At 61.7% G+C, this 13,096-nt stretch overlaps 2 protein-coding genes across 2 annotated transcripts in view; one reads left to right on the top strand and one right to left on the bottom strand.

Annotated features, from left to right (window-relative positions):
• Window positions 1-13,096, bottom strand: part of TNNT2 (troponin T2, cardiac type) — a 323,809-nt gene that overhangs the window by 89,020 nt on the left and 221,693 nt on the right. The gene's annotated exons all lie outside the window — the stretch shown is intronic.
• Window positions 4,196-13,096, top strand: part of NAV1 (neuron navigator 1) — a 136,411-nt gene continuing 127,510 nt past the window's right edge. The window contains exon 1 of the mRNA XM_090263256.1: window positions 4,196-4,229. The gene's annotated coding sequence lies outside the window, so the exon portion shown is untranslated. The remainder of the gene's footprint in view (window positions 4,230-13,096) is intronic.

Here is a 13,096-nt window from a genome sequence, read left to right as displayed (position 1 = left end):
TCCAGACTCCCCAGGAGGGACTCCGAGCGGGGGGCCTTTCTCCCGCCCCTCCCAACGGACCTCACGGCTTTTCCAGCCCTCTGCCCACCCTGGCCTGAGCTGCAGAGAGCTAAGCACCGGTAGGGGTCAGCAGCGCCCCACCACTGGCTTCAGCACAGCCCCTCAAGGGGCTCCCCTGGGCTCCCCAGGGCTGATGTGGAGCTAAGAGCCCCTCCTGTGGAGGACTTGGCAGCACCCTGTGCAGAGGCCCCAGCTGCCTGGCCCTGAAGGAGGGGGGGGTGGGGAAGGGCAGAGACGTGTGGGCGTGGGCGGATCCCAGACAGCCGAGGCCAAGTCCCTGTCTGGTTCTTGACGGGGAGGTTTTATGTGGGTTGGCACGTGCGACGCATTGTGCAGGCCTGGTCCGGGTTGACGTTTTCTCAGAGACCTGGGGTTTCTGGGTTTGCTCTGGGGACGGGCTTCCTCAAGCCCACGCAAGCCTGGCTCCCATGGTGCGCGCCCGTCCACACCCACGCAGGGAACGGAATCACCCCGGCAGCCACCCAGGAGTGAGTTCTGCTGCTGTTTCCAGGCTCAGGCTCAGCCTCCTCACCCGGCCCCACGGCAGCCGCCTCCCAGCCCCAGTCCCCGGGCCACACTGCTGCTCGGACCCACAGCGTCCGCCCCTGCCGGACACCTGGGGTGTCGGGGGGCCGTTCAAGACTCCGACTGCTCTCTTGTGTGTGTGTCCCCCACCGCCATGTGCGGGTGGGGTGGCCAGAGAACCATCAAGAGCCTAAGAGACAGCGGCACAGCTGGAAGGGGGGCCCGTCTGCAGCTGAGACCCCGCCCCAGCACCCTCCAGGCAGCCCCCAGGCACTGCCTTGACTGCAGACACCACACCTTCCCACCTGCCTTTGGAAAGGGGGCCTGGGCCAAGCCGGGGCACCTGGCCTGCTTTCCCAGGGGTTCGTTATGGCAGCTGATCCAGGCAACAGGTGTGGGCCCCACGGCGCAGCTGCCGCTGGGCACACGGTGCCACGGGGAGGAGCTGCCGCAGCCGGCGCGTCAATCACCGCACACGCAGAGCTGGGGCCGGGCGTGTGAAAAGGCTGGGGGGTGACAGTCCTTCCTGGTGCCCATGAGGCCACCGGAGCCCCTCTTCCTGCGTGCACCCGGCGCTTGAACGCAGGGACCCAGGAGCCGGCCGGGTGCAGGGTTCACACCCTGGCTGCGGCAGGTACCAGCCGCGAGACCCAGGCAGCCTGACCTCAGTTTCTTCTCCTGTACACCAGGGACTGAAGGGCCGCGTATTTCCTGGGGGGCTGCCGGAGTCAGGGGGCTGACATACAGCAAGCACTTAGAGCAGCGGTGGGCACACAGCCATGCAGGGGAAGCACCTCTTAGCACCTTCTCCACCCCTGCCACACCAGAGCCAGCTTCTTAAAGGGGGCTGTCAGTCCCTGCAACCCCACCCCCGCCTGCCCGCCCCGAGAGAACACCTCTCAAGAGCCATCTTTGGACAAACACTGGCGGCTTCCAGCGCATCTTATTCCTGGTAACGGAGAGAGAGGGAGGAACGCAGCTTCCCGATAAGGCAATGACTCGCTCCCTCTCGTAACGCACTCGTCCCAGCGCCAGCCTGTCCCCGCAGACTGCCTCGCCCAGGTCCTCGTAAGTGCCAGCAACCAGCACAGAGGGCCCTAGGCCAGTCCAGGGCCAGAGTGGCTGCAATGGGGACCTCGGCTCTGCCCACGCCACACGCCAGCCCCCTGCCAGGACGCCCCTTGCTGGGTAGTGAGTGGAGCCAGGAAGGACGAGGCTCTTCATGGACGGTCAGAGCTCCGTCTCGCTGTCGTGGGTTTTGAAGCTCTGAGCCCACAGCCAGAGAGTGCGTGAAGTGGGGTGGGGACAAGGGGCTGGGGACAGGAGCTCCTGCTCCTGCTTCTGCATGGGGCAGACCTCTTTCTCCTCTTATCCCACCGAATAGTCCCTGAGCCTTGCTGGGTGGTTATTGTTGCCCCCCGGGGCGTCAACACCCCTTCTACCGATGAGTAAACGGAGGTGACGCACTTCGGCGTGGACTCCCAGTGACTTTCTGCTGTGCCCAGCGGGGAGGTCAGCGCTCCCGCAGACTCTCAGGGAGATAGGGCAAGGCGCTGTCTCTACAACCTCCCGAGGGCCTCTCTGCTCCGGGAGCCAGAGCCAGAGCAGAGGCGGGCGGGGTCCCTGGTCCCTCCTGGCTACACGGCTCCAATCCCCAAAGTCCGACCAGAGTCCTTGCCTGCTGAGGCTGGTCAGCACAGGCCCACGGGCCTCAAGGGGCAGGGAAACGAGCGGGGTCCCAGGCAATGAGGCTGGGCCTTCCTCTGGCTTCCGCCTCTCGTGCCCACCCAGGTCTGGGAGGCTGAGGGGCGACAGCAGGCTCCTGAGCTGATGTTTAAAACCCATTTGTCACTCTGGCTTTAACCCTCTTATTAACACTGCCTGCCCCCACCGGGGAGTGGCTCTAACTGTGGGCGGAGGAGGGGAAGAGGGGAGCTATGGAGTGTTAAGGAGCCTCAGGAAGGTCAGCAGGCCACCTTCTAGGTGACTGGGGGGGGGCATGAGAGTGACCACGGTCCCTCTGTAGGAAGCTTGAATCCCAGTCCCCAGCTATCTCACTACCCGCCCCCCCCCGGCCCCCACTTTCCATATATTGATCTTCATGTTTCAGGAAAATCCATTTGCTTGATTCACAGCAACTGAGTCATCACTGTGCTCCGAGGAAAACCGCTCGCAAAGGAGGCGCTCGGCCGCGGCCCCTCCCAGGACGGGTGGGGTGCTCTTGCCCAGCAGCGCTCTGTCCACAGCCACAGCCTTGGGGCTGCTGCTCCCGGCTCCGGCCCATTCCACCTCCTTTGGGAGCCTGCCCTTCCTCTGCCGGTCAGCCAGCCAGACTGGCCATTAGGCCGTGCCCCCAGCCTGCCCCCCGGCCACTGTGGATTGTCACTGGGACCCTTGCAGCAGGGGCCACCAGGGCTTGGACGACAGCCCTTCACACATGGGAGACTGAAGCCCACACAGCTGTGGTCCGGCCTCCTCTCCCATTCTGGGCAAAGGGCGTCGTCCGGACAGGACCAGGCGGGTGGGGGCCCGTGTCCAGCCCTCGTCAGGAGGGAGCTTACTCAATGTTACTGGGAGTCCAGGGCTTAGTGTCCCCAGGTCCACCCTCACTGTGACCTGACTGGACCGGGCTCCCATCCCGCCTGTGCTCCCTGCTGGCTGGCGTCGCAGGGAAGCCTCGCTGCCTCCTGGGGAGTGGGCTGCCTGCTGTCCACCCTTCAACCCCCACGACCTCCAACCTCCGCACCCCACCCCCACCCCAGGCCTGGAACTGGCCTCCTGTTTGTCAGCTGGAGCTGCGAAGGCTCTGATCCCAATCTGCGGGGTCCCTTTCTCCCTGGTCGCCTTCCGCTCTCCTCCGGCCGAGCCGGGACGCCCCCCCACGGCCCTTTAAGGGGGAGGGGCAGAGGCAGGGTCAGGAAGTGGGTAGAAGTCGCGTTTTCCTGAGCACCTATTTCTGCCTGCACTTCTGGGGCCTGCGCTCTGCTCTGACCGAGAGCCCCCTACTCAGAGAGGGGAGTGGGGGCCGGAGGGGCGGAGCCAGGCGCCACCGCGAGGCCGCGGTCCCTCTGTCCCCCTTCTCCGCTGGGCTGCAGCGGCGCGGCGGGTCTCCAGAACAGGAAGGGCTCAATTGTGCGCAGGCTCCCGCCCCACCAGCCTGGACCCCAGCCCGCCACCGAGCAGCCCCCTTTCCGCGGCCGGGAGGCGGGGCGGGGAAGCGCAGGCGGAAAGGGCCGGGGGATGGCTTTCCAGTGACCAAGTCTACAGGGACCCGGGCTTCCGCCCCCTCGGCGGTTCCGCTGGCCCCGCGCTTTAGGCTGGCGGGGCGGTACCGCCGTGGAGAGGCAGCGGCGCACGCCGGGGGCAGCGGGTCACCAGGCTCCGCCCCGGCCCCGGCCCAGGGGACGCACTTTGTTCAGGACGCGCCTCCCTCCGTATTGTGGGCCAGCGCCGGTGGCCCGAGTGCGCGCGAGAGGCCGGAGCGCTGCGGACCCCGAACCGCGCGAGGAGCCCCCGCCCGGAGCCATCGGGAACTTTCTCAGCGAGGCGAGGCGAGGGCCAGGGCCGGCACTGCCCGGATGCGCCACTGCGCCCGGCGGCGGCGGCGGCGGCTCGGACCCCGGGACCCGAACGCACACGCACCGGTGAGTGGCCAGCGCGTGGTCATCGGGGCCGGGGCCACTAGGCCGGGCTCAGCCGGCAGGTCCTGAGGGGCCAGGACCAGCCTCGGGAGGTGCGCTCGGTGCCCAAGGAGGCTGCGGGCGGCCCGGGAGGGGCGCCGGAATCACGCGAGGCGGAGTGGCTCCCGGGGAGTTGGGTCCCCACGGCTCTACGGGGCTGCGCGTCCCATCCAGGAGCTGACTCGCCGGAGTAGCCGTCCCCAGCTTTCTGGGCCTCGGTCTCCCTTCCTGGGAAACACGTGCCCCTGAAAGTGCGCTGAGACCCTGAAGTCAGGGACACCCAGTGCTGCCTGATGTCACGCCCGCCAGCATCCTCTCGCATCCCAGCGAAGCGAGCGGAACCTCCGGGGCAGGTGACCTTGGGGGCCGACCCACGAGCTCCCTGGGCGCCAGCGTGTGCGGAGAAGGGCTCCCCCTCCAGCGTCTCCCGGAGCTGTGCTCCTTGGCACGCGCCCAGAGAATGCGTTCTCGGAGGTGACCCGGGAGGAGGAGGGAGAGGTCAGTTGATCCCGGGGAGCTCACCTGAGGGCGCTCCGGGCTTGGGCCCCCGCGGTCCCCTCTGTCCTCTGAGCCGACAGAAACTGGTCACAGGATGAGGGATCAGCCATGTCTGCAGAGGGCAGAGAGGGGAGGCTGCGGGTGGGGGCGGTGGGGGCGCTCCGCAGGGGTGAGGTCCACCAGCCAGAGAGGGTGCCTCGTCCGCGCCGGCCCCCCCACCCCCCAGGCCAACACAGGAAAATCGGCTGCTGAGTCAATGGGACTTTGTTAGGCCGGCAAGGGGCGCAGCTGGCGCCGGCTTAGGGAAGCGCTCCCGGTCCGGCCTGCTGTTTATCTGGCTTCCTGTTTCAGCCATGGGAGGCCATTGGCTCCTTCAAATCCCAGGCCGAGGCGCTGCAGCCTCTCCGCTCTTACAGCCGCGTTGCCAGCGTTTCCTCCTGTGGCCTCGTGTTCACGCCACATGGGGTCCCCCACAACTCACTCGCAGGGGGGCAGCGGGATGCACACAAGGGACTCTTCCAGGGGGGCAGAGGTGTTACTCCAAAGATGCAGGTGACTGCAGCCTGCGGTCGAGAGTGTTTATCCAGCTCGGGTGTGCCCTTGGAGTAGGCTGGGAGGGGAGACAGGGCCTGGCTGTGGCCGTGGGTGCCCCCCACAAGATGGGCTCAGTGGGGTGCTTCCCCGTGGGTTCCTAGGGGAAGTTTGCTCTTTGTAGCTGTGTGTTGCCCGGAGCACCGGAAACAAGTAATTCCTCACTCCCTGGCCTCTGTTGTCTTCCGTCACACGGAGCCAGTGGAGGGTCACCTCTGCGCAGAGCAGCCGCTCCAGCCTTTGGGGTCGATTTCCGGAGCTCCCCAGGTTCGGAGGGGGCAGCCTCACCCAGAGCACCCTCGGTGCAGGTTCCACATTCTCCTTTGTGTGTGGGCATTGGGGTGTTTGTGTCTGTCAGTGACTTCCAGCCAGAGATCCTCTCTGACCGCTCCCCATGCCCAGCACATAGTAGGCACTTTATAAATGTCTGCCGAATTAATGAAAATGGAAAAACCTCAGTACCGCCCAGAGGCCTCCCATCTAATGCAGGTGCCCGTGTATTCGTTGTTCGGGGCTTGTGTGAAATGTCTCCACCGCCCCTCCCCCCAACATGGTCCAGAGGGAGGGTGATTTGTCTGCAGGTGAGTCAGCATTGAGCATGTGGGCCTTTTCTGGGACCTCCTTGGGGAGCCCAGGGAGACTGAAAACAGGAACTAGCCTTCCTTCCTCCCTCCCTGGCCCCTCCTGAGTGCATAGAGGCCCCCGCTGTCAGCCCTGCGGTGGCCCCGAGAGTGGCCAGAGGAGAAAATCTATCTTTGAAAATCTGTCTCTTCATTTTCCTTTTTTTAAAAAAATTAGTGCCACCTCCCACTTCTGTTAAAGTTCTTTTGAATCCTTAAAGGGTTTGGCCGGAAAAACTAGAATGTCCAAGCCAAAAGGGCGTCTTCCCCTCTGCCCCGTCCCCTTGACAGAAGGGACAGATGGGCTCAAAGCCACAGGCCTGGGCCCTGCTGGCGCCAGTGCAGAGCACAGGTCTCCTGGCTCCGGGCTTGTGACCTCCTAGCCCTCAGGATGCCCACTCCTGCTGCTTCCCGAGGCTCCGTGCTGCTGAGGACGAGGACTGGAGGGGACAGGGGCCATCTCTGCAATGGGACCCGCTGCAGCTGGGTCTGGAGACAAGAACGGAGTCATGTGGCTGTACTTGGCGAACGCTGATCCTTCTGTCCTCTCGTCACAAAACAATAACTAAGAATGCTTTTAGTTTCTCCTTCAACTTAAAACCCCCACCAACTTTTCTAGTGAAAATCACCCTCTTTAGTTCACAGCTTCCTGGGTCTTATCTGCGCCCTCTGCCTCCTAGGAAGGCTGAGTCAGGCCAGCTCCTCCCAGGGGCTGGGGATTTTGTTTCCTGGTTTCCTGTGCCTCTGGGGACGTGCAGGGAGGCAGGGTGGCTGAGACCCAGGCCCTGCTGACCTGCGCCTAGAGGTAGTTTCGGTTCTACGGTTCTACGCACACCCTGTGCTGACCACCCCGCCGCTCCCATCTAGTCTGTCTGCTCTCCATTTTCCTTTGAGATGTGCTCAGACGCCCGGAAAATCACCAGCCCTGCTGCGTGTGCCTACGCAGGGACCGTGAATAACAAGATGTTTCCGCTTCAGGGGACCAAGACTGCCCCGCTGGCCAGTCCTCAGAGGCTGCGAGAGCTTCATAAACAGGGCCGTTGTCTTATTTCTCCCAGATTGTTCTTTGCTGGAGTAGAGGCACAGCGGATAGGTGTGTGTTTATCTTGTTATCCGGATGGCTGCTGGATTTGATTTTTGGCTCTCGTGTGTGCGCGAATGGATTCTTTGGGATTTTCTACGTATAGGATCATGTCAACCGTGAGTGGAGATCGTTTTCTCTCTTCTGCAGTTCGGATGCCTTCTATTTCTTCCTCTGGCCTCGGTGCTGTGGCTGCACCTTGCAGTGTGGCATTCCGTCGCAGTGACCAGAGCAGGTGTCCTTGTCCTGCCCCTGCCGGTACAGGAGGAGCTGTATGTCCATCTCCCCACAGACGGGACATGTGTGTAGCTTTGTCTAAGTGCCCTTTATTCAGCTGAGGAAACTCCCTTCTTGCCCAGGGTTCTAAGTGTTTTTATCATGAAAAGATGTTGGAGTTTCTCAAGTGACTCTTTTCTCTGAGTCAGTTAGGGGAGTCACGTGTCTGGCTGTATGCCATTCATTATTCTGCTTGTGTTGCACTGCCCTTCACGTCCGGTGATCAATCCCTGTGAAAGCTTGTTTTTTCTTAATCTGCAAAGTTTCTGAAGAAAAGCTGACAAAGTGCTAACATTCTGCTGTTGGGTAGATTGGTGCAGGCTTATTATGTTTTTCTTTATAGTGACTGTACTTGAAACTTTTAAAACATGTTTATTGTGGTAAAATGTATATAACATCAGCTTGCCTGTTTAACCCCTTGAAAGTGTGCGGTTCCGTGGCATTACGTGTATTCATGTTGTTGCGTACCATGACACATCCGTCTCCAGAACTCTTCCCAAGCTCCGGGAGCCGGGAGTTTCCTTTCCACACTAAAACATGTCACCCAGGGCGCACTAACCACCATCCCCGCTCTCCCAGCCTCGGCCGCCGCCGTTCCACGCATGCTCTGTGTGAGCCTGTGAAAACTTTGTCATCACTAGAAAAGTCGGGATTCTGAGGTGTGGGCAGCAAAAGGGCCTCAGAGGGGGCTTCATGCTGCTCAACGGCTGCCCCTGTTGAGACTCCAAGGCGTCCTGCCCAGACGTGGTGACGAGCGGACTCCTGGCCACCTGGGTGCAGGGGGCAGAGCGGGGCAGAGCGGGGCACCCCTGGCGGCCGCGCTTGCTTCCTCCGGCTCAGCAGTTCTCCATCCTGGCTGCTCCCTGGGGGAGCCGACCCGCTCCCTGGGACCCTGGACAGGTCACAGACTTCCTGGCACATCCTGGCCCCACCAGGACAGCGGAAGCAGCCCACTCTCCATCCCTTTCCAGAGTTTGAGATCCATGTGTAAATAGAGTTGCGTGCCAGCTTCCGGCGGTGGAGAGAACCAGCCGATCCTGCAGCCTGACCTTGTACGTGGGCACCGGCCCCTCTCCTGGGGCCCCTCTGTGGCCGGGGAGCCCCCCCCCCCAGCACGGTGCTGAAGTAGTTTGTATTTGGGCAGCTCTGTCTTTCAGAATCCCCACCCCCCGCAGCAAGTGGACCTGTCACGGTTGTTACAATTTTAGAGGCTTTTTAGGCCCTGGATTGAGCAGCAGCCTGTGAACTGAGAGGTCGCTGGTTTGATTCCCAGCCCTGGTTGTGGGCCTGGTGCCCAGCTGGGGGTGTGTAAGAGGCAACCAATCCATGCCTCTCTCGCACATCGATGTCTCTCTCCCTCTCCTTCTCCCTCCCTTCCTCTCTCTCTAGAAGTAAATACATAAAATTAGAAAAAGATTTTTATAATTTTGCTTCTCAAAATATCTGGACATTGGACACTTATTTCTCCATAATTTAAAACTGGCGTTTTTTTTTGCTAACCCTGAACATTAGTGGAAAGTATTGTGAAGGGAGGAAATTTGACCTGCAAGTTATTTTCAAATATAACGAACGCTTATGAAAAGTAAGTTTATTGACGTGATTGGCACAATGTTACATTTTACAGATGTTTAACGACACCGTGGGTAGTTTAAGTAGGCAGCTTTACATCTGGATTTCAGACCCACGACTTTTTCGTCCATAGGTCCCTGGGCCTCCCGTCCTTGGAGCAGGTGGGGGAGATGGTCCCCCAGGGCTCCATGGTCTAGTGTCTGGGCCCACACGCCCTGGGACCATCAGGGCCTGACCCTGACGGAGGTCCTAGGGCCCAGACACTGCCCTCCGACTGAGGTTCTGTGTAAGTCACTCTACTTCAGGGTATGACACCCAACATCCCGTTCACTCCACGGTGAGACAAACATTCCCTTCCTACTGGCCCAGAGAGGCCAGGTCACGTTCCTAGAGCCACACAGCATCAGGGAACCAAGTGGGGGGCTGACTCCGGGCCTGTCCCTCTGAGTGCACCCCACAGCCGTAGACAGCAGAGGTGGGCAGTGTCCAAATGGCCTGTGGCCTTAACTACAGACGTCGTATCTGTCACACAAATGCAGAAATCATGTGGAGGTTTTGTCATTAACTTTGCTCTTGCGTTTATTTCAACAAGTCCTTCGGGTTTATCTTGTAATGAAAGGACGTCCCCAGTGTTGTCACTGGGGCTAGTTTTGCCAGCGTAAAGCTGCCAAGTGACAGTGTCGTATGCTGAGCCCTATTTCCCACTTTCCCCTCGGAGTTGGCCCTACCAGTCGTGCGTGGACCGAGGCCTGGGTTAAGCTGACTCTGCCGCTGCTCTGGGCCTCCTTTGCTGCCCCCTCCCCATTGACACGTCTCTCTGTCACTCACTGCCCTTGTCACCACGAAGACCCAACTGTTCAGGCCACATCCCGCCTCTGAGTCATCTCCCGACGCCCAGGCTGGCCACGGCCAGGAAGACACCAGAGGCCGCTAGGGAGGCCCAGAAAGTGGCCGCAGGGCGGGGGTGGCTGTGGGAAGCAGGCGGGAAGGCCGCTGCTGAGCTGGCCACAGCGACAGGGACGCTCCTGCAGCCATATCCATCCCAGACAAAGACATCTGTGTTTGGGAGGCTGGCCGGGCCAGATGTCGCGCGGGGCTGGCGTTCAGATAGGGGCAGGCGAGGCTGCCTGGGGCAGAGACAAGCACACAGGCTGCGCTTGGCTGGACGTGGACCTGAAGTGGCTGCGCTGGTGTCCTGTCCATGGTCGGGGCTCAGTGACTCCTCGGGGGGCGGGTAAGGGATGCGTCTGTCCTTAAGCTGAGAGATAGGTTGGAATGGATGTCGGTTCCTTTCTCTTACCAGGGGAGCTCTCATCTGAACCCCCGTGCTCCTGGGTTGTCTGCGGTCAGCCTGCCCTGGGTCTCTGTGACTCTCAAGCTTCAGTTTCCTCGCCTGTAAAATGGGACACTGGTGCTCACCCCAGAGTTGTGAGGGTCGTCCCGAGGGTGTCACAAGCGTTAGCCGCCCTCCCCATCCTGACCCAGGTGCCCCATGATTCATGGCACTCTGTCCTTCGAGACATTCAGCCCCCGGCCCTGCAGACCACACTTCTGGGTGTTTCTCCCCAGATGACTGTTGGAAGCGCTGCCCTGTCTGAGGGTCAGACAGTGGGGGACCCATGGTCCCTCAGGCCCCCCTGGGCTCAGCTGCAGGCCCCTTCTGGGGGGAGGGGGTACACTTGGCTGTGGTTTGGGTTGGCAAAGCGGCTCATCATCTGGCCCAGCTGGGTCCAGGGCCTTATAAAAGCCCAGGCTTCGGAGGAGGGGCCGCAGATGTGGCCGAGGCACAGTGCACGGGAAGGTGAGAGATTTGAAAGGAACCCAGCCCCATGAGCCAAGAGGCGGGCTGGGGCCATCTCTGCGGTGGGAGGTCCCCACAGACGGCCCCACCTGGACGCCTGGCGTCTCAGCCAGGAGGAGCTGCGCTCAGCGGCCCGTGGGCCCCAGCTGCCTGCTCCGTTCACTGCCATCTGCCTCCGTGCAGAGGCCAGGCTGTGCCTGAACCCAGCCAGGGCCCGAGCAGAGCTGGAGCGAGATCCCCGGCTGCGGCCCCACTGTACGCCTGCAGTGGGGTGGGGGGCACTTTTATCTTTTGTCCTTCTGTTTCTGAATTGAGGCATAATTTACAAACACCTTCAGAACCCACACCCCAGTCCCCGTAGAGAACGTTCCACCCCCCCCCATGTCCTCCTGTCCTTCCGTCAGTCGCCTCCCCTGAGCACCGTGTCCTGACTCTCGCAGACAGGCGGTCCCTGCTCTGGGACGTCCTGCACGGGGACTCAGGCTGGCTCTGCCCCGTGCGCCTGGCTCCTGCAGCTCAAGTGCTACTTCTGAGGCTCCTCGCGCTGAACGAGCCTGCACCGCAGTCTGTGTGGCGGCTCCTTGCTCCATGAGCCACGTCGCCCCTGTGCCCATCCAGAGGGGGTCTGCCCGGGTCCTGAGAGGTAAGAGGAGCCGGAAGTCTGACAGCCATGCTGTCACCTCCTTTGTTCCGAGATCACTGCCCGTGTTTGGAGCATCTTGTAAAAGGTCACAGTTCCTCTTCTGTCCTTTGTGGACGGGGACCTGCCCTTCCCTTTGAGGTTCCTCATCTGTCAGATGGGTGTAACCATGTGCTGGTGTGCGAGAACTGTCCTCACACAAGACGGGCTGGGCTGAAACAGCAGAAAAGGGCGGTCGGTTCTGGAAGCTGGAGTTTAAGGTCATGGTGTGGGCAGGGCAGCGCTCCCTCTGAGACCTGCAGTGGGGACCCTGGGTGTGGCCAGGACTGCTCAGCTTCCTTATCAGGAGAGGTGGCCACCTTCTCTCTGTGACCTCCTCTCATCTGCCCTCGGGGCCTGTCTGTGCCCAATGCTCCCCCTTCCTGCAAGGACACCTGCTTGTCAGCCTAACTCACCTGTGACTGCGTCTTAACTAATTCCTAACGACCCTGTTTCTGAATAAGGTCGCGTTCTGAGATGTGGAGGGCCCGCACGTCACCTACCTTTTATGGTGACCCAGGTCAATCCATAACATGCCGCCTGCCTCCCAAGGGCGACTGCTGGTGTGCATGAAGTCCTTATAACTGTGATGTGTCGGCACATGTCCGGGAAGACTGCCCTAGGGACCTGAGTTTATCTTCACGTGTGTCCTGTGTGAACCTCTTCCCCTCTCCGAGTCTCTGTGCCCTCGTCACATCTGGGCTCTGAGTTCTTCTGCAGGTCTCAGTTCTCAAGTCTGGCTCTGCGGCCCGTGGAGAGCTGGGGTCCCTGGCAGGCGGCGGAGGCGGGATGGGAGCCAGAGGGAGTTTCCTCTGGGTCCTGCCCCTCAGATAGGCGCCCGGCCTCCCTCCACTGGTGGCTGGGACCCCGGCAGGTCCTGAGCACCTTCTCTGGACACCCCATCGACCTCACCTCAGTGGGGCCCAGAAGGAGAAGGCCACTCTAAATAGCTCTCGAGTCAAAAGGTCCCCCTCCTATTCAGGAAGCCCTGCGGCCTGACCGGCAGGAAAAAGGCGTTTCGGAGAGAGAGGCCAAGGAAGGGAGAGGGCGAGTGGGAATGGGGAGGCAGCCGTCCAGGGGGCTGCTGGGGGAGGGGCCACGGGAACAGCTCTGCCGGGGGTCACCCCTTCAAGAACCAGGAGAACACCCCGTGAGAAGGCCCAGGAGGGCTCTGGGCAGGGAGACGGGGTTTTACACTCTGACTCAGGGCTTGGGCCCCTGGACGTAAACCCTCCACGGTGACTTCCCGCCAGCTGCAGCCGGAGCCCTTGCGGGCCCCAGACAAGGAGAGCAAGGAGCAGGGGCTTGAGGTGACAGGTGAGCTGTGGCCCCGGTGAGGCCGAGGGGCCGTGCACAGGAGAGGGCGCACCACCTGGTGGGTTCCGTTTACAGGGCGCTGCTGTCCGGGTCCTGCTCCAAGGACGGTGACCAGGGCCGCCGCCAGCGGGGCGCCGTGAAGGCACCAGGTGAGGTTCTGGGAAAGGAGCCGGGCTGGACCCCTTTGTCCGCGTGTCCTGTGCTTCCCGTTGCCGCCACCAGAGGGTGCAATTGCCCAGCAGAAGCTGGCGGTCCCCGCCCTGCTCTGCGCGCCTTCGGACGGACTGGAGGGCGCGACAGCGAGCAGGCTCAGGGCCGCGCAGCGCTGGGTCGGGGTGCTGGGCTCCGCGTTTGCCTCCGGTTCTCTGCCTTTGTCAAAATTCTTATTCTTGCTGGCGG

This window comes from Furipterus horrens, unplaced genomic scaffold (genome assembly GCF_987537825.1).
Source record: "Furipterus horrens unplaced genomic scaffold, mFurHor1.1.pri manual_scaffold_15, whole genome shotgun sequence".
Lineage (NCBI taxonomy): Eukaryota > Metazoa > Chordata > Mammalia > Chiroptera > Furipteridae > Furipterus > Furipterus horrens.
This window is presented reverse-complemented; position numbering and strand designations above follow the sequence as displayed.